Source organism: Caretta caretta, chromosome 27 (genome assembly GCF_965140235.1).
Source record: "Caretta caretta isolate rCarCar2 chromosome 27, rCarCar1.hap1, whole genome shotgun sequence".
Classification (NCBI taxonomy): Eukaryota; Metazoa; Chordata; order Testudines; family Cheloniidae; genus Caretta; species Caretta caretta.
In genome coordinates, this window is record NC_134232.1 from 1,531,907 (window position 1) to 1,552,544 (window position 20,638).

Below are 20,638 nucleotides of genomic sequence, written 5' to 3' on the forward strand. Positions count from 1 at the left end.
AGGGTTGAAGATTGACAAGGCAGACCATGTGATGGGAGAGGAGCAGAGACATCAAGGGTGGAGGGCACTGAAGCATGGAGAGAATCAGCCACTCTGGTCAATGGAAAAAAGGGAAAAAATGTCAGGGAGGAGAGGGCTGAGCGCAGAAGAGAAGTTTTCAGCATTGATGGACTAAGTCACAGAAGGGCCAGGTGACTGGGTGTAACGGAGTCACTGGACAATGCTCTGGAACTACTCCATAAGAAGCAAGGACTTCGGGAAAGCCTCTTCTCTGTGAGCAGACTGTCTGCAGGGCAAGAAGCTTACACAGCTTCAACCTTCCTGGGTCTGACCTCGGAGCATTCAGCACCCCCTTCTCGCTGTGGGAAGCACACGGCGTGAGTCCGCACAGGCAAGGCTCCTGGGGAAGCCAGTGGGCCCTGCACCCCAATTCCGCAGTCAGACATGACTCTCAGCCAGCCAGTAAAACAGAAAATTTATTAGACGACAGGAACACAGTCCAAAACAGAGCTTGTAGGTACAGAAACTGGACTCCTAAGTCAGGTCCACCTTGAGGCCAGGAAGGTCTGGGCCTCCCTCTCTTTCCCCAGCCAGCTCCAAACTGTAACTGTAGCCCCTCCTCTCGCCTTTGTTTTCTTTCCTGGGCCAGGAGGTCACCTGATCTCTTTGTTCCCCAACACCTTAAGTTGGCACCTTTGCAGAGGAGGGGCCCAAGCCATCAGTTGCCAGGAGACAGGACGCTGACCATTCTCTGTGCAGACAGCATCACACTGGCCCTCTAGGACTCTGAAACAATCACATACCCTTATCCCATCACCTAGATGCTGAAGACCTGTATAGGGGAAACTAAGGCACCCCCATAGTATTCAGAGAAAACATTAAGAACATTCCCACTTTGTCACACTGGGCGTGGGGGAAGGAGCAGATAGGCAACGCTAAAAGACGAGCGGATGATCAGAAAGGGGAACTCAGCGACAGAGAAATCAGTGCTTGGTAAAGACCAGGTCACATAAACAGCCTTTTGCTGAGTAGGAAAATTGATCCAGGGTTGCAAGTTAAATTAACAGATTTCAAGGCCAGAAGGGACAACTGTTACCATCATCTAGCCTGATCTCCTATATAACATAGGCCACACACTTATAATTCCTAGGGCACATCTTTTAGAAAAACACTCAATCTTGATTTGAAATGTGTCACAGGTGGAGAATCCACCATAACTAAGGCTACATTTTAGTCATGGGTATTTTTAGTAAAAGTCATGGACAGTAAACAAAAATTCACATGGACAGGTCATGAGCTGACTTGTACTATATACCCCTAAATCTTGTGTGATCAGGGCTCAGGGGTACTGCGGGTGCTCAGAATGGCGGCCTGGGACCCCGCTGGTGCTCGGGGGGTTGGCGGGCTCATTATCCAGCTCCACATGGCTCCCCGGAAGCGGCAACATGTCCCTCCCTCAGCTCCTAGGCGGAGGTGCAGCCAGGTGGCTCTGTGTGCTGCCTCCACCCACAGGCTCCTGCTGGCTTCCGCAGTTCCCGGCCAATGGAAGCTGCCAAGCTGGTGTTCGGGGTGGAAGCAATGCATGGAGCCCCACTGGCTGCGCCTCCGCCTAGGAGCTGAGGGAGGAACATGTCACCGCTTCCGGGGAGCCCCCCCCAAAGTAAGTGCTGCCTGGAGCCCTCATCCCCATCCACGAGCCCCCTCTCACACCCAAACTCCTGCTACTGGGGGGTGAAGGTGGGGGGAAGCGGGCGATGGCCCAAGACTTCTGCAGCAGCAGCTGGTGCAGCTGGCTCAGGGCTGCCTGAGCTACTCAGGCGGCCCCCCGGACCAGCTGCTGCAGAAATCACTGAGGCTGCAGAAAGCCACAGAATCTGTGACTTCAGTGACCTCCATGACAAGCTCGCAGCTTTAACCACAGCCCTTGTTAAGTTGTTCCAATGGTTAATTACTCACTGTTAAAAATGTACATCTTGTTTCCAGTCTGAATAACCAATGGATTGTGTTATATTTTTCTCTACTAGATTAAAAAGCTCTCTATCAAATATTTATTCCCCATGTAGGTAATTACAGACTAATCAAGTCACCCATTAACCTTCTCTGTTAAGTTAAACAGAGACACTCAAGGAATTCAATCATTATAAGGCATATTTTTTAATCCCTTACTCATTCTCATGGCTCTTCTCTGAATGCTCTCCAATTTATCAACATCCTTCTGGAATTGCGGACACCAGAACTGGACACAGGATTCCAGCCGTGGTCACAACAGTGCCAAATACAGCGGTAAAATAACTTCTCTACTCCTATTTGAGATTCCCTTATTTATACATCCATGGATTAAGCCCTTTCAGCCACAGCCAAACATGGGAGCTCTAGTTCAACTATTTATCCAACACGATCCCAAATCTTTTTCAGAGTTACTGCTTCCCAGAATAGAGTCTCCCATTTTATAAGTATGAGGATGTGAAGGACAGACAAGGATTAGAGCAGTGAGATTCCAAGTTTATTCACGTTTCCATCTCAGTGATTGAATATAAAAAAGGACTTACTTGTAGGTATAGCAGAAGAAATGAGCCTTAAGAAAGGATGTATAGGGGGAGGCTACCATACTGGATTAGCACAAAATAACCCTGTGATTACAGAAATATTTTTCTGCGTGGGATTTATCTTTCATGTCTCATTGAACAATTTACAGAAGAGTCACTCCCTAATTTGTTGCTTGCTGTCTACTATTTAATTTTGTTCTTTGCCCTCTCTTGAAAGTAGACATCACATACATGGCTATGCATCAGCTACCAGGAGGCTTGAGATGGGGTACAGTTAGCACTAATATGTTAAGAATTTAAAACTACAAGCTATTCCTTAAGTGACAGTGTAATTTAGAAAATAACCTTTATACAACTCCCTCATGTTACAAGCATTAGAACACTTCATCAATCACCACCTCACTCATGCTTCTATAAACAAACTACTGCAAAATTTTACGCTAAGAAAAAAAGAGGTATTCATGAAATGGAGAGGCAAGACAGATGTGTGGAAGATTCAGTGAGGTTCCCCTTAAGCTAAGCATGCACTCAGGCAAGTTTTACTTTAAACATCTTCTCATCTAATGGTTTGTTCATGCTGATTTTGCAGAGAGATGCTCAAAACCCACCTGTCACAGCTATCAATTTCCAAAAACTAAGCTAAAATAAACTTCCCAGGAAGATTTTAAAAAATTAGACTTTAATACTCCTATTTGCTACTTGTCCAATAGACATTTCCTTTTAAAGTGAGATTTATGCCCCTTTCCACTAGCACAGATCCAGTTGGAACCTGCCCAAGCTCATAAGCCACATTTTGACTGACTGGAAGGAGTTTTCATTCCATTCATTCCAAATGCTGACACAAGACAGTTCTTCAGAAACTGGATTATTCTAAGGAAGCTAAAAGATACTGATAAAACTTAATCACTAGGAGCCTGAGGAGGGAAAAGGAGGAGTGGCAGCAGGCATACCTCTCCAGGAGGAAGAAATGCCTATACCAGCACCCTTTCAGCCCTTCAAAATTGTATATAAGCAACACACCATTCCACATTGCAAGCAAACAAGCATTCAAATCCCCACTTACAATTAGATAATAGTCTATAGGTAAGAAAAGAAAAGCTTGTTTTTAAAGTATGAATATTTGTTACTGAATGCACAAATAAATACAGTGGTAGCTTGTGTATTATGTCGTCCTCTATAGGGGTAGAAAAAGGATATTTTAATGTCTCCTGAAGGCCAGAGGATCTCATTTTTCCCCACTTTACCCCTTCAACACGGAAGTCAGAGCCATCATTCTTTTAAGAACATAAGAACGGCCATACTGAGTCAGACCAAAGGTCCATCTAGCCCAGTATCCAGTCTTCTGACAGTGGACAATGCCAGGTGCCCCAGAGGGAATGAACAGAACAGGTAATCATCAAGTGATCCATCCCCTGTCGCCCATTCCCAGCTTCCTAGCCTCTGGAACACTAGGAACACCATCCCTGCCCATTGATGGACCTATATCCCATGAATTTATCTAGTTCTTTTTTGAACCCTGTTATAGTCTTCACCTTCGCAACATCCTCTGGCAAGGAGTTCCAAAGGTTGACTGTACGTTGTGTGTTTTTGGCTAAAAAGAAGATGGGCGCTAAAAAGAGACCTACCACTCAGTGTAAAATACAGTATGTGCACTCACTATAAAGAAGGTTTATTCTAGAGGAGTCAACAGGAGAACAGGTTTCCAGTATGTCAAGTGTAAGGATAAAGAATGTCACGTACATGTTTTAAACTTTAAAAAGTACGAGGGCCCAAAGTACTGCTAAGGCTGTTTTTCTAACAGTGTGAATAAATAAGCATCCAATTCTCTGAAGGCAGGAAGGGACAAGATCATTGAAATCAGATTCTTGGTTTCATTCAGGCCCATAGAAGGCAGAAGAGCTAAGGGCATCACCCTCCGGATCTAGAGGACACCAAATTGAAGGGAACAATAGCGCAGTTCTTCAGATCTAACTGATCACTCTGCACTGATATCTGCTTGGATCCTTGGCTCCAACAGTATTTTCAGGACATCACCTCCAACCTCTGGAAACGATGCTTATTACTTCCTTTCAGGGTAGCCAGTTGTGGAATGCAAGCATCTTCTAAACCCTCCATTCTTACAGCTTGTTGGATCCAAGAGTGCTTCAACAAGGATCTTGGGCTTCATAGACCAGCAGTTTGAAACCTTTTTTCATTTGCAGATCCCTACAGAATTTTGAATGGAGGTGTGTGTGACGTTGCACTCTATGATTTTATGGAAATATGCTCATGAGTGTGAATATAATGTAACTGAAATATGCTTCATGCAAAAAGTCTCTTGTAAGGTATCATTACAAAGCTTATAATCTACAGAGTATGGTCATCCCATTTGTATAAATGTATCACTCTTCTATCTGAAACTAGAAATATGAAATATAACTCTGAAGTCTTATTGTAGTTATGCAAAGTGTGGGCCATTAATGGTGGTTTGTATTCTTGATGGCTCCCATCAACCAGGACAATTCACTGTTGATGGCTCTGTTTGCTTGCAGGCCTTCTTGTGAGTCAGGCTGGGAGGAATGAGGGCTTGGAGTCTTACAGTGCCATGTGATCATGTCACCTGATCTGGAATTCATCTTTAACCTGCTACTTTTCCATTTAGAAGGAGGGGTGGGAACCCAGAGAGAAACAAAGGATTCCCACCTTGTGCAAAAGATATATAAGGAAGTGGAACAGAACAAAGGGGGCTGCAATCATGAGAAATCCCCTATCCGCCACCTGAGCTGGAACAAGGGCTGTACCGAGGCAAGGATTGTGCCCAGACTAGGAAGGTGTCCGGACTGTGATAGAAGCTTATTGGAACATCTCTGAGGGTGAGATTTCATCTGTAATCACTTTCTTACTGTATTAGATTTAGACTTGCGTGTTTTATTTTCCTTGGTAATTTACTTTGTTCTGTTATTACTTGGAACCACTTAAGTCCTACTTTCTGTATTTAATAAAATCATGTTTTACTTATTAATTATCCCAAAACATGTATTAATCCCTGGGGGAGGGGGGGCAAACAGCTGTGCATATCTCTATCAGTGTTATAGAGGGCAAACAATTTATGAGTTTACTCTGTATAAGCTTTATACAGGATAAAACTGATTTGGGGTTTGGACCCCATTGGAAGCTGGGTACCTGAGTGCTGGAGACAGGAACACTTCTTAAGTTGTTTTCAGTTAAGCCTGCAGCTTTTGGGGGACGTCGTTCAGACCTGGGTCTGGGTTTGTAGCAGTCTAGTGTGTCTGGCTCAAACAGGCAAGGTTCTGGAGTCCCAAGCTGGCAAGGAAAATGGGTTAGAAGTAGTCTCAGCACATCAGTTGGCAGTGCCCAAGGGGTTTCTGTGATCCAACCCGTCACAGTGTGGATCGCTTTGGAAATCTTAGACATAGTCTGCACAGTTCCATGGGTCCACAGACCACAGGTTGAAAACTACTATTCTCTGGTAACAAAAGGCTTTTTTGGACCCCTTAGTCTGCAGACCAGAGATTGAAAACCACTGTGATAGACTATTTAGGCCTAGAGTCCCTCAGCTCCAATACAGCCTAGATGCAGAGTGGGTCAGTTTAAAGTACTCTGCACCAAGAAGGAGAAAACATCCTTGGCCTGAGCCTTCAACGCTTCATCCAGGAGGAGAAGCAAGAGTGTGTTCTCACTGGAGAGGCCCAAGTAGTATAGCATATATACAGACCACCTCCTCAAGCAGTGCCCTTCAGACATCTTATTTCTGCATTCGAAGCCCAATATTGGTCTTGATCAGCCACAACCTCAACCTACATCACACGGACACAGTCAAAATAGCAATATAGTCGGTCTCCCCCTGCACAGACAAGCTTTACCCTTCGGACAGTAAGTTCAACAGTGCCTGAGAAGCAAATTGTTGATCACAGTCTTTATCCTGGAACTGTAGGTGATCTTTTAGATATGCTGGGCCCAGGTCACTGAGCACCCTGAAGACAAAAAACAAAACCTTGAACTTGATTCAATAATCTAAGGGAAGCCAGTATAGAGAGCAGATAAGTCTGATGTACTCGTGGTGATCCATGTTGACAAAGAAGTAGCGCTACAAATTCTGCACTACTTGGAGTTTCATAAGGGCTGGTGGCTTCATGCCCAGATCATGCTCATGCTTCACTCTCAGAATCAACATTAATTACTATATTGCTGATCATTTCTGCAGATTGAATGAAACAGACCAGATAGGAATTGAGAGTTGCTGCAAGGAGACAGGCAGGAAAGAGGGAGAGAAAAAGGAAAGGAGAATGAGGAAGAAAGACAATGTAACAATAATGACAGGTTTCAGAGCAGCAGCCGGGTAAGTCTGTATTCGCAAAAAGAAAAGAAGTACTTGTGGCACCTTAGAGACTAACAAATTTATTTGCACATAAGCTTTTGTGAGCTACAGCTGGCACTGAAGTAAGCTGTAGCTCACGAAAGCTTATGTTCAAATAAATTTGTTAGTCTCTAAGGTGCCACAAGTCCTCCTTTTCTTTTTAATGTAACAATAAGGTACTGAATAAACAATATCTAAAAGTTTATTTACTACATAACAGGCAGGTTCTCACCCTTGATTTCTCTGGGAATCTCCTGGCAATATCAGTGGGCGATCACTGTGGACTGAGGGAATATCTGGTCCTAAAATGTAAAACCAGGCCCACAGGGCATGAACATAGAATTTGGCCCTCTGCACAAAATGATTTGGACACCCCTGCCACAGACACTTGGATATAAATAAAATGATTGTATGATGGGTCCAAGGCAGGCTAGCCAAACCAATAATTGTTTATTCTAACTAAGTTTCTAAAATACACTATTAAAACGATCAACTAAAAATAAACAAAGCACAAAGCTGGCTCTGACCTATTGCCTTCAGCAGAGGAAAGGAACCAAAAACAGGCAGAGTAGCAATCCTTTGTATACTTTTACACTCGTGTTTGTGTCTGCAAGGAATCCTATACATAGGCCAAGAGACCACTGCTTTTAGATCATTCCAATCCCTATTGGAAGTACACACACACACACACACACCCCCATCAAGAGCAAGAATGAATAGAGAGAGTACTCAAAGGGCAAGCCAGATTTTTTTCTGGACTCCAGTAACAGAGACAAATTAATTTTAACCAATTTTACCAGTCTTTCAGAAAACAAGCAAAATCAACATCAGTTCAGAACCAATGCCTTAATTTAGCACATCTTTGTAACAGTGATGTCCTTGCACTACTAGAAGTTGCTAGCACTCAGTAAAAAAACAAAAACCCTGTGTATAGCTAATAGACTGTGCCCTGGCCTACACTAGAAAATTACTACATCGCTCAGGGGTGTGAATAATCCATATCCCTGAGCGATGTAATTATGCTGACCTAACCAGTGTGGACAGTGCTATGTCAGCAGGAGAACTTCTCCCACCAACACAGCTACTGTGGAGCTATGCCGACAGGAGAGCTCTCCCCCGTCAGCATAGAACGTCTTCACCAGACATGGTGCAGCTGCACGGATGTAGGGCTTCTAGTTTAGACTAGCCCTGAGTGTTGCTTTAAGAAATTAGAAATTAGCATTTGAGCAGACAACTTACAAAAAATCACAGTAAGTGCAAACTAAACTGAAGAGCTTGAAAGCAGCCCCATACCTGATGTTATATACCTGTTCTCACACTTAACTGCTGTTGTCCTTCCTTTTAGTATACTAAAAGTGTCAGACATCAATACAACTGAACAGCAGCTAAACTGGATCTCAAATACCAATTTACTATTAAGGTGATTTAGTATGAATTTACTATTTTATACCAAAAAAGGATAATGCTAGCTCAAAGTTTGCCTGTAACTGAAATAACCCAAAAGGTTTTAAGCTGATCCTTTCAGCCAACATAATGGCAAATTACATCCCATGTGCCCTACAAGAAAACACTTAAAACACAGAACTGTATTACAGATACATCACTGAGCAACTGGAAACGCCCTTTGCAAACAAGGTCTGTGAATTCAAGTACGTGGCTAGGAGCAACAAAACAAATGTAAATTAGCACTCTGTGAAGAGCACCATCCCCCGATTCCTGGACATCACTTTATTCAGATCTTTCACCTCTCTGAAGCTAATGTATGCTATCACCGTGAGAGACATGAGGTGCACTGATTACTTTCTTTCTGACAAAGGGGAAAATAGTATTCCATCACAACAGGACAAATAGTTCATCAGTGAGTAGTAGGTAGTATAGTTGTAAACATGCCAGTCCCAGGATATTAGAGAGACAACGTGGGTGAAGTAATATCTCCTGTCATAGGACAAGAGGGGTTTAGTGTCACAGAATATTGTAAATAAACCATAAATCCAGTCTCTCTTCAGTCCATGCTTTTTGGTGTCTAGCAGAGTAATGAAATTAAGCCCCCATCCAGGGCCATCCCTAGCTATTGGGCGGGAGGGGGAGAAGGCCTCCACGGGGGGCAGGCTTGGGGGGCAGGGGGGAGCCGCCCCCCAGCACTCACCAGCAGCACAGTGAGTGCAGGCCCAGCCCTGTTGCAGTCCTCAGGGGAGTGAGTAGGGGCGGGGCAGAGGCTTTGGGGAAGGGGTGGAGTGGGAGCGGAGCAGGGGTGAGAAGAGGTGAGTCTGGGGCGGAGCAGGGGTGGGGGCCATGAGGAAGAGGTGGGGCAGGGGCTGGAGTAGCACGCAGCTGCACAGGGCACTAGGAAATTTGATGCCCCAAATTTCCTGGTGCCCTATGCAGCTGCGTACTTTGCGTATGGGTAGGGACAGCCCTGCTCCCCGCTCATCTCTTGCAAGTGTTGTACAGGTTTCCATTCCTCAAAGAAAACCTGCACAACTGTAGAAGTTTTAAACGGGCCACATTACCTTGAATAGTCCCATACAATATGTGCTAACTCTGTATGCTAAACTATCTGTTCCACCTTTTGCTGTGACATTGGGAGTACCTTTCCCAGACCTGAAGAGCTCTGTGAAGCTCAAAAGCTTGTCTCTCTCGCCAACAGAAGTTGGTCCAATAAAACATATTACCTCACCCACCCTGCATCACTGAGGCCATGTCTACACTAGCAAGCTTACAGTGTCACATCTGCACTGATGTAGCTGCTCTGTGCCGACAGGAAGAGAGCTCTCCTGTTGACATAATAAAACCATCTCAAAGAGCAACGGTAGTTATGTTGGTGGGAGAAGCTCTCCTGCCGACAGAGCAGTGCGCACACTACCACTTATGCCAGCGAAATTTGTGTCACTCAGGGAGGTGTTTTTTTCACACGTGATCCGGTTGGAGAGCAGCTGAGTGGAGGTCAACCGACTTCTCATGCACTCAGCTGAGGCGATGAACAGTTGCAAGGACTTTCTGAATAGCTTGGTCCACTCGAGGTAGAAACCCAGAGCCCATCACACATCGAGCGTGTGGAGACGGCGCTCCTCACTGGACGGGTGGGGCTTGAGGCAGAGAACTGGCAGAAAAATGTCCTAATCCATGTGATAGGCGGAGATCACCTTCAGGAGGAGCGCAGGGTGTGGGTGTCCTTATGAAAAAACTGTGTATGGAGGCTTGGAGGTCAGGGCCCTGAGCTCCGAGACCCACCTGGCCAACATGATAGCAACCAGGAAGGCCACCTTCCATGAGAGGTGGGACCAGGAGCACGTGGCTAGTGGTTCAAACGGGAGCACCGTGAGACAGGCCAATACCAGGTTCAGGTCCCACTGTGGGACTGAGGGCCTAGCATATGGAAACAGACAGTCCAACCCCTTGAGGAACCGCCCAGTCATAGCATGGGAGAATACCGTGAGACCCTGCACCAAAGGATGGAAGGCTGATATAGCTGCCAGGTGCACCTTGACTGATGAGGGCGCCAGGCCCTGAGCTCTAAGGTGGAGAAGGTAGTCAAGGATAAGCTGGATCGGGGCAGCCACCGGGGAAACACCCTGTTCATCCACCCATCTGGAGAACCAGGACCACTTTGCCAAGTAGGCACAGAGAGTGGAGGGCCGCCTACTTTCTAGGAGGATGCGTTGAACCCCTTCTGAACATGTCCTTTCCTCCCTACCTAACCATTGAGCAACCACGCCGTGAGGTGGAGAGCCACTAGGCTGGGGTGGAGAAGGCGGCCCCGGTCCTGGGAGAGCAGGTCCGCGCAGAACAGCAACAGCCATGGTGGAGCAACCGCCAGGCCCATGATGGTCCCATACCAATATTGCCTGGGCCATGCCAGGGCAATCAGTAGGACCCGGGCCTTTCCCGTCTTTACTTTTTCCACGACCTTGCTGATCAGTGGGAATGGGGGGAAGGCATAGAGAAACTGGCCTGACCAGGACAGGAGGAAAGCACGGAGATAGCACCCTTTCCCAGTTCCCCCTGGAGCAGAACCGGGAACAGCGCTGGTTCTGCCGAGTCATGAACAGGTCCACCTGGGGAGTCCCCCACACTTGGAAAAGACTGAGAGCCACTTCCTGATGGAGAGACCACTCGTGCTGAGAGAAGTCCCTGCTCAAGCAATCCGCCCGCACGTTCCAGGCGCCCGGTAGATGGAAGGCCTTTAGGCAGATGTCATGGGCTATACAGAAATCCCATAGCCTGAGGGCTTCGCTGCAGAGGAGTGGGCTCCACCTTGCCTGTTGATACAGAACATCAAGGCTGTGTTGTCTGTGAGGACCCTGACCACCCTGTCCTCCAGGTGCAAGCAGAAGGCCACGCATGCCAGCCATACCACCCGGAGTTCCTTGACTTTTATGTGTAGGGTCAGATCTTGAGCCAACCACAGACCTTGGGTCTGAATGTTCCCCACATGGGCCCCCCAACCCAGGTTCGATGCATCGGACACCAATTCCAGAGACAAGGCCCTGTCCCTGAATGGGACCCCTTGGAGCATGTTGCTTGGGGCAGACCACCACTGTACGGAGGCAATCACCAAGTCGGCTATGGTGAGGACTTTGTCCATCCTGTCCCTGGCCTGGGAGAACTCCAAGGCCAACCAGAGGTGGAGGGGCCTCATCTGGAGTCTGGCGTGACGGACCACATACGTGCACACCGACATGTGACCCAAGAGCTGGAGGCACACTCTGGCTGTTGTCACCGGGAACCTTGTGACCATGTCAATGAGCCCCTTCAGGGTCTCGAACCTCTCCGGTGGGAGGGAGGCTCTGGCCAACGAGGCATCCAGGAGCACCCCAATAAACTCTAAGCACTGAACCGGAACTAATGTGGACTTGGTGTTCATAGAATATCAGGGTTGGAAGGGACTTCAGGAGGTCATTTAGTCCAACCCCCTGCTCAAAGCAGGGCCAATCCCCAATTTCTGCCCCAGATCCCTAAATGGCTCCCTCAAGGATTGAACTCACAGTCCTGGGTTTAGCAGGCCAATGCTCAAACCACTGAGCTATTCCTCCCCCTTCATCCACTTTATAGTCCATTATAGTCCACTCATCCAGCCCATACTACTTTAACTCACTGGCAAGAATACTGTGGGAGACCGTATCCAAAGCTTTGCTAAAGTCAAGGAACACTTCCACTGCTTTCCCCTCATCCACAGAGCCCGTTATCTTGTCATTGAAGGCAATCAGGTTAGTCAGGCATGACTTGCCCTTGGTGAATCCATGCTGACTGTTCCTGATCACTTTCCTCTCTTCTAAGTGCTTCAGAATTGATTCCTTGAGAACCTGCTCCATGATTTTTCCAGGGACTGAGGTGAGGCTGACTGGCCTGTAGTTCCCCAGAGCCTCCTCCTTCCCTTTTTTAAAGATGGGCACTACATTAGCTTTTTTCCAGTCGTCTGGGACTTCCCCCAATCACCATGAGTTTTCAAAGATAACGGCCAACGGCTCTGCAATCACATTCGCCAACTCCTTTAGCACCCTCGGATGCAGCGCATCCGGCCCCATGGACTTGTGCTCATCCAGCTTTTTTAAATAGTCCTGAACTACTACTTTCTCCACAGAGGGCTGGTCAACCTCCTCCCCATGCTGTGCTGCCCAGTGCAGCAGTCTGGGAGCTGACCTTGTTCGTGAAGACAGAGGCAAAAAAAGCACTGAGTACATTAGCTTTTTCCACATCCTCTCTCACTAGTTTACCTCCCTCATTCAGTAAGGGGTCCACACTTTCCTTGACTTTCTTCAGGTATGTTAGCAACAAGAAGAACCCTTTCTTGTTACTTTTAATATCTGTTGCTAGCTGTAACTTTAAGTGTGATTTGGCCTTCCTGATTTCACTCCTGCATGCCTGAGCAATACTTTTATACTCATCCCTGGTCATTTGTCCAATCTTCCACTTCCTGTAAGCTTCTTTTTTGTGTTTAAGATCAGCAAGGATTTCACTGTTAAGCCAAGCTGGTCGTCTGCCATATTTACTATTCTTTCTGCGCATCGGGATGGTTTGTCCCTGTAACCTCAATAAGGCTTCTTTAAAATACAGCCAGCTCTCCTGGACTTCTTTCCTCCTCATGTTATTCTCCCAGGGGATCTTGCCCATCAGTTCCCTGAGGGAAGTCAAAGTCTGCTTTTCTGAAGTCCAGGGTCCGTATTCTCCTTCCTTGTGTCAGAATCCTGAACTCAACCATCTCATGGTCACTGCCTCCCAGGTTCCCATCCACTTTTGCTTCCCCTATTAATTCTTCCCAGTTTGTGAGCACAGGTCAAGAGCAGCTCCGCCCCTTGTTGGTTCCTCCAGCACTTGCACCAGGAAATATTTACCAACAGGCCCAAAGCGGTGCATGTGGACAGGAGGAGCGTCACGTGATCCCTCACCTGCAACCGGGAGCTGCCCTTGACCAGCCAATCATCCAGATAGGGACAAATCCGGACCCCCACCCCAGCACCTGAGGTAGGCCGCTACCACCGACATACATTTTGTAAATACTCTGGGGGCAGTGGACAGGCCAAACAGGAGGATCATAAATTGGTAGTGATTCTGCCCCACCACAAAATGGAGGAAGCATCTGTGCCCCTCAAATATATGAATGTGGAAGTACACGTCCTGCAGATCGAGGGCAGCATACCAGTCCCCAGGATCCAGGGAGGGGATAATGGAGGCCAGGGAGACCATGCAGAACTTGAGCTGCACCATGTACTGGTTCAGACCTCGCAGGTCCAGGACGGCCCTGAGCCCGCCTTTGGGATAAGGAAATAGTAGGAGTAGAACCCCTTGCCTTTGAACTTCCCAGGCACCACTTCCACGGCTCCTAGGCCCAGGAGCCGCCCCACCACCTGCTTGAGCAGAGCTTCGTGAGAGGGTTCCTTCAGAAGGGACGGGGGATGGTTGGGTGGGGGGGAAGTAAACTGGAGGGTGTAGCCCTAGTAGATTGTGTTGAGGAACCATTGGTCCGAGGTCAGCCGCGACCACTCCGGGAGGAATGCACACAACTGATTGGAGAAGGGGAGCTTTATTGAAGGTGGATCCCTGATGAGGACTGGCAGGGCGCCCCCGAGCATTCCGTCAAAAACGCCTTGGAGTACCCATGTTGGGGAGCAGAGCGAGACTGCCTCTGAGGGCGCCTTTTATAGTCCCGTGACTTCTTATAGGCAGCCTCATATTTCAGGTGGGTGGCCTGAGCAGGAGTCTGCTGTGGCTTGAACTTAGATTTAGCCAGAGCATAGAGACCCAGAGTCTGGAGGGTCATGCGGGAGTCCTTCATACCATGCAGCTTTGTATCCGTTTGTTCCGCAAACAGAGCTTTGGCATCAAACGGGAGATCCTGCATGGCAGTCTGCACCTCACTGGATAGCCCAGAGAGCTGGAGCCATGACGCCCTTCTCATGGGCACCACGGAGGAGCTTCCAGCACCGGTGCACATGGCGAGCACGCACACCTATTGTGGAATACACATGAGCAATCACTCGAAGAAGTACAGTTTTCTCTTATTTACGCGCTTTCAAGTTTTTGGACTGGTGGACCGTGTCCTGATGCAGCATTTTCTGTTACTAAACAAGTTGTTTGTCTGTTAACTTCCTAGTCTTTTTATACAGGTTTGGTGTACCTAGGTGGGTAGCTAGAGGAGTTGCACCTACCTGAGAATTAGAGGAAGAAACTGGCTGCTGAGGCTGCTCCTGGGTGAACTGACCAGCTGAATGTTATATTGTCACTGCAAAATACCGCATGTTACCCACCTGATGCATTTTTTTTTTCATCTAATCTGACAGTGTTGCCTAGTACAGAGAGCACTGGACTGGGACTCAGGAGACGCGGCTTCTATTCCCAGCTTGGCCACTAGCTTGCTGGGGGACTTTGGGCAAGTCACTTCACCTCCTTGTATCTCAGTTTCTCCTTCTTCAAGAGGTTACTCGTGCAGGAATTCTGCACCCAAAATAATAAAAATTCTGCATATATTTTAAAATTCTGCAAATATTATTTATCAAAATAACACTATGTAATCATGCCAGTTTCAATTATTTTGGTACTTTATTTCAAAATGCCTGTCAGCAAGTATGTCTAACAATAGAGAGACACAAAATTTCCCCCAGGAGTTAAAGAAATACCTATGACAACCCAGTTCCTTTTTCTCTGCCCCCTCCCAGAGCCCAGTTGGGTGGTGAGGGGAGGGCAGACACCCACAATCCCTCCCCCAGACCCCAGTCACGGACCCCCCCAGCCAATACACCCAAACCTGCTACCCCTCAGAGCCCAGCCATGGGGCCCTCCCTAACCCAGATACCTGTGCCCCTCCCAGAGCCCAGCCATGCCCCCCTGCCGAGACAGCCGCCCATCTACCCCTCTGAGCCCAGGAATCCAGAGGGAGAAAGAGCCTGTTGCTTGGTCCCAGGACTGTGTGGAGTTTCCTGCATGTTACCATCTCTTTCCCTCAGGGCATGCGGAGAACTGCAGCTCCCAGGAACTCTCCCCATCCCCCTGGCAGTGTCATCTATATGCGAGCTGGGCTCTGCTGGGTCCAGCAGCCCCTAATGGCAGCGAGAAGCACATTTCTGTGGGGGAAAAGGACATTCTGCGCCCAAAACATTGATTTCTACAAAATTCTGCATTGCACAGTGGTGCAGAATTCCCCCAGGAGTAAAGATGTGGATAGAGATGCTTACCTTCTTTGTGAAGCACTTTAAGATCTACTGATGAAAAGCACCATATAAGAGCTAGATATTACTTATAAAAATGAATCATTAACCAGACAAATGCTAACTATGTATAAATGACATTGCAGCAGCTGTCACATACAGTAGAACCTCAGAGTTACATAAATCAGATTTATGACCTGACCAGTCAACCACTGTATGCAATCCACTGGAAACCAAAGTATGCAATCATCCAGCAGCAGAGCCAAAAAAACCAAATACAGTACAATACTGTGTTAAACGTAAACTACTAAAAAAAGAAAGATAAGAAAACTTTCTGTGCTTGTTTCATTTAAATTAATTTGGTAAAAGCAGCATTTTTCTTCTGCACAGCTGTATTCAAAGCTGTATTAAGTCAATGTTCAGTTGTAAACTTTTGAAAGAACCATAACGTTTTGTTCAGCGTTACGGACAACCTCCATTCCCGAGATGTTCATAACTCTAAGGTTCTATTGAACAGGGCAATGAATGAAACACACACACACAATTTCAGATTTATTGCAAAAGGAGTCCAAAAAAAGTGAGATGCTACAGTGAATTTTAAAAATGGCATTGTTATTCTCTGTATCAACCAATTTTTCACCAAACCACCAAAACCTGCCACTTAAAAAATGAAGCCTAGAACAAATTCTCTTTTGCCATTTTTGTAGGACTTTTGCAAAATAAAGGTTTTTAACTCCTGTTAAACTGAGCTCTTTTCCCCAACCTTAACTATGCTGTCATGACCAGCTCCATCATGTGACCTTTAGTATCTGTTAAGTCTGTCCACTGACTGATGTCATAGTCCAATATTCAGGTAATTAGTCATCTTCAACCACTGAAGTTAATGAAAATAGGTCTTCACCATCAATGTAGGATCAGGTATTTGCCTGTGTAGCTTATCCAGATATTTATCTAAACACAGCAAAGTACCAGTATTCATATAGAAGAGGGTCTGAAAAGGTTCTATTATTTGACATTTTTAAAAAAAGAATCACTGTTTTAAAAAGTCCTTTTAATTCAATCTATTGCAAGCCCCTCTGAAAGAGCATTAGTTGGTATATCAATCTCTATGAAGCCTGACAATACTTAAGCTTAAAATGTCTACCAAAGAATTTACTAACAAAGTAATGAGACAATCTCTGCTAAAGTGAAATTCATTTGAATTAAGGTGGCTGTGATTATGTTGGTTTCTTTGCAGTTGTTTAGAGTACAAAAATCTACCAAAGAATTTTAAAAGAAACATGCAAATATACCTGATCAAGAGACTGAACTGCACATGTGAACTCTCTGGAGTAAGTATTAATCTAAAATGTTGGAGAAATGAATAACTGATGGATTGTAGGTAGTACATAAAAACATTCAGTATTAAGGGGTTCAAACACAGCCGAAGTTAGAACTAACTAAAAGTGAACATCCCGTAGCTGCTTGATGGCTTAAGTGAAATTACTGTTTCAATACCTAACGGAGAGATGTCCACATCACAAAAATATCATGTATTGGAATTCTGATTGTCTCACAATAGAATAACCAAGAAGTGAAATGACAGCGTCTAAACTAATTACTAGAAATAGTCCCACCAGGTCAGAAATAAAGCATACTGGCACGCTTACATTGCAGCTACCCAGGCTAGTACCAGTTTTACACATACAGCTAATCCACATATTAAAAAGCTGAACAGTGCAGTGCATTTGTCTTTCAGCCACTGAAGACATCCTTTGGGAAATGTCCTTGTATGCACTGAAGCTGATATGGTTTCCATTCCACCCACATCTGGCTTTCTTGGGAACTAAATTGAGCACAACCTGCCTGCGTTAACCAGTGACCCTGAACAGAAATAGTCCTGGCAGAAGCCAGAATTACGACACAGAGTGGAACCAGTCCAAATATAAGCCCAGAACAAACCCACCATTTCAAGTTAGTGAGAGTGTAACCAGACAGAATGGAAAAACTATTCCCAGTTTGAGATAAGCATATGCCACAAGCACAAAGACAACTCTACTGCCATCTAAATACCCTTCTGCAAACACTACAAGGAGCTCTACACAGCAGCTGGAAGGATACTGCAACTTCCAAAACTTGCCACTGGATCATCTTGAGATCATACCATAAAGTTATCTATATGGCTGTTGATATCACTACTGGAGGAATCAGACAAAGGATAAAAGCCAGAGAAGAAGCTATCAGTCCTTAGTTTATGATAAAGAATATTTACAGGACCAAAGGAAAAACTGTGTTTAATGTATAAAATATACAAACTAAATATTTAATACAGATTTTCTCTACGTTCAGAATTACCTAAAGTAGTGTTTCTACTGTGGCTATACTAAATACAGACCACAAAATACTCGTCAGTCTGAGAAACTTATCTGTAATTTTTATAATGAATATGTTACTTGTTTTATACATTGAGAAAATTAAGCACTTTCAATGTAATAGACATTTGTACTCTTATAGTACTCTTCAGCCTATAGCAGGAGTCCAGGGCTGGCCTAACCATGAGGCAAACTGAGGTGGCCGCCTCAGGTGCCAGACTTTTTGTGGGGGGGGGGGGGGATGTGCCACTAGGACCCAGAGTGTAGTAAATTGTGTCTGCTGCTGATGTATCTGTATTCTCTCTGCTCTAGATGCACAGAGATGGTGGAGTGCTGTGCTGGAGGAAGGAGGGCACAAGAGACATAAGAGGCAAGCAAGAGAAAAGGTGAGAGGGAACAACAGAAAGCAGCAGGAGCTGCAGGGAGAGAGAGGAGGAGGAGCCTATTATGTACCTCTCTAGCACCCCCAGGACCCTGGACTGATTAACATCAGCTGCTCAGGGAGCTTCGTTTCCTGCTGCTTCCTTGAACCCAACTGAGGAGAACAGGCAGTCAACTGAAGGAGTAGGACCCAGGTAGGCCCTTAAGATGCTGATATCTTCCCTCACTCAGGCCCTGCTATCTTATTTGTCCCCTTCAACTGAGTGTTGAGAGCCACTATAGCTGACACAGAACAGCAGTCATGAGTGAAAGAAGAAAACACCCCTCTGGCGCAGCATTCAGAAAAAGAAAGCAAAAAAGCTTTTCTATCTAAGCAGGAAGGAGCTCTCCTGAGATACATAGACACAAACGGTGAGCCTTCCGGCCCCAGGGAGGATGTGAGTAGTGAGGAAATGCCTGACCTTCCAGTTAGTCAGAGTGCAGGTGACCTGGCAGCTACTGCAGCATCCATATCTCCATCTCAAATGGATGTAACCATGCACATTCCTGAAGAAAAGTGTAGATCAGAGAAGAGTGTGGTGGAGGTGCAAGAAACAGCTGCTGCTGAATTTAGTTCCTTAAGTCTAGATGATCCAGGACTGTGGACCCACTGGAGCAGTAGCCTGAGGGACTTCCTTGTTCTGTATGGGCCACAGCAAATGAAAAACTTTGTGTTGCCCAAAGACAATGAAAATAGAAGTTTCCATCCAACACATTAATGGTGTGAAATCCCCAATGGTGACAAAGTGGAGAGGCCATGGCTTATGTACTCAAAAACCCAAAATGCTACATACTGTTTTTGTTGCAAACTCTTCCAGTCTAATGTTCCAGCCACATTTGGGTTCTACAGGAACAAAGGACTGGAAAAATCTGGCTAGAAATCTGGCAAGCCATGTGAAGGCAGCAAATCACCAGAGAGCATTCCCTAGGTGGAAAGATGAGACTAAGGTTAAAGGCCACCATAGATGATCAGCATCAAGAGAAGATTGCATCAGAGTCTCTTTACTAGCAAAATGTTCTGAAAAGGCTCATTGCCATTGTGAGAATGCTCACGACCCAAAACCTAGCACTGCGTGGCACTTCAGATCAGCTGTATGTGCCGAACAGTGGAAACTTCCTTAAAATTGTGGAGCTGATAGCTGAGTTTGATGCTGTATTCCAGGAGCATCTAAGAAGCATCTAAGAGTCACTACCCAAGAAATGTACACGCACCGCTACCTTGGAAAAACAATTCAAAATGAGATCATACAGTTACTGGAAACAAATATCAAACTGAAGATTGTGGCAGATTTGAAGTCATCAAATTACTACTCTGCTATTCTGGACTGCACACCTGACATCAGCCATACGAAACAAATGACTTTAATGGTGCGTTTTGTAACAGAACCTAGTGAAAATGTCCCTGCAATTGGTGACTGTCAGAGAGCATTTTCTAGAATTTATTGACATTGATGATACTACAGGAGCTGATATGACAAATGTGCTTCTTAAAAAGCTGGAAGAGACAGGAATTGCGATAGCTGACATGCGAGGTCAGGGCTACGATAATGGTACCAACATGAGGGGAAAGAACAGAGGAGTGCAGATACGGATCCGAGAGTTAAACCCTCAAGCTTTTTTTGTCCCATGCAGTTCTCATTCATTGAGCTTGGTAGTCAGTGATGCAGCATCACCTTCTAGTGAGGCTGCTGAATATTTTTTAACGTAATTCAAAGCATCTATGTATTTTTCTCTGCATCAACTCATTGATGGCAAATTTTGAAGCAACATCTGTGAACATCACGTGATACTGAAACCACTGAGTGCCACACAATGGGAATGTCGAGTGGAGACAATAAAGCCTATCAAACACCAAATTGGGAAGATGGATAATGCCACAGTTGCCATTATGGGAGGATAACACTATGACAGGAATAGTTCGTGGGAGAAGAGTGGCAGAGGGAAATGGAATCACCAGAAACATACATAACTTCAAATTTCTGCCTGGCTTAGTGTTGTGGCATGACATACTGTTTGAAATAAATGTTGTAAGCAAGAGACTCCAAGGTGTTGACCTTAATATATTTGGAGCAATAAAACAACTGGACAAAGCAAAGTCATATAGTCTTACCAGTCAGATGAGGGATTTCAAAACATTCTGAAGAATGAACAGAAGTTGGCAGAGGAACTTCACACTGAAGCTACTTTCCCACCCATTCAAGAATACAAGAGGCACCGAAGACTACGACATTTTGGTTACGAGGCACGGGATAATCCCATAAGAGACCCCAAACAACAATTCAAAGTTGAATTCTTTAACCAGGTGCTAGATTGTGCAATACA

The 20,638-nt window shown here is 45.7% G+C and overlaps 1 protein-coding gene across 5 annotated transcripts in view; it reads right to left on the minus strand.

Moving 5' to 3' along the window:
- Nucleotides 1-20,638, minus strand: part of MYO1D (myosin ID) — a 383,172-nt gene that overhangs the window by 355,004 nt on the left and 7,530 nt on the right. Inside the window, exon 1 of one of the 5 annotated variants that reach the window (XM_075123528.1) lies at nt 5,709-5,726. The exons of the other annotated variants lie outside the window; for them this stretch is intronic. The gene's annotated coding sequence lies outside the window, so the exon portion shown is untranslated. Of the gene's footprint in view, nt 1-5,708; nt 5,727-20,638 lie in introns of those variants that run through there. 5 annotated transcript variants of the gene reach the window in all.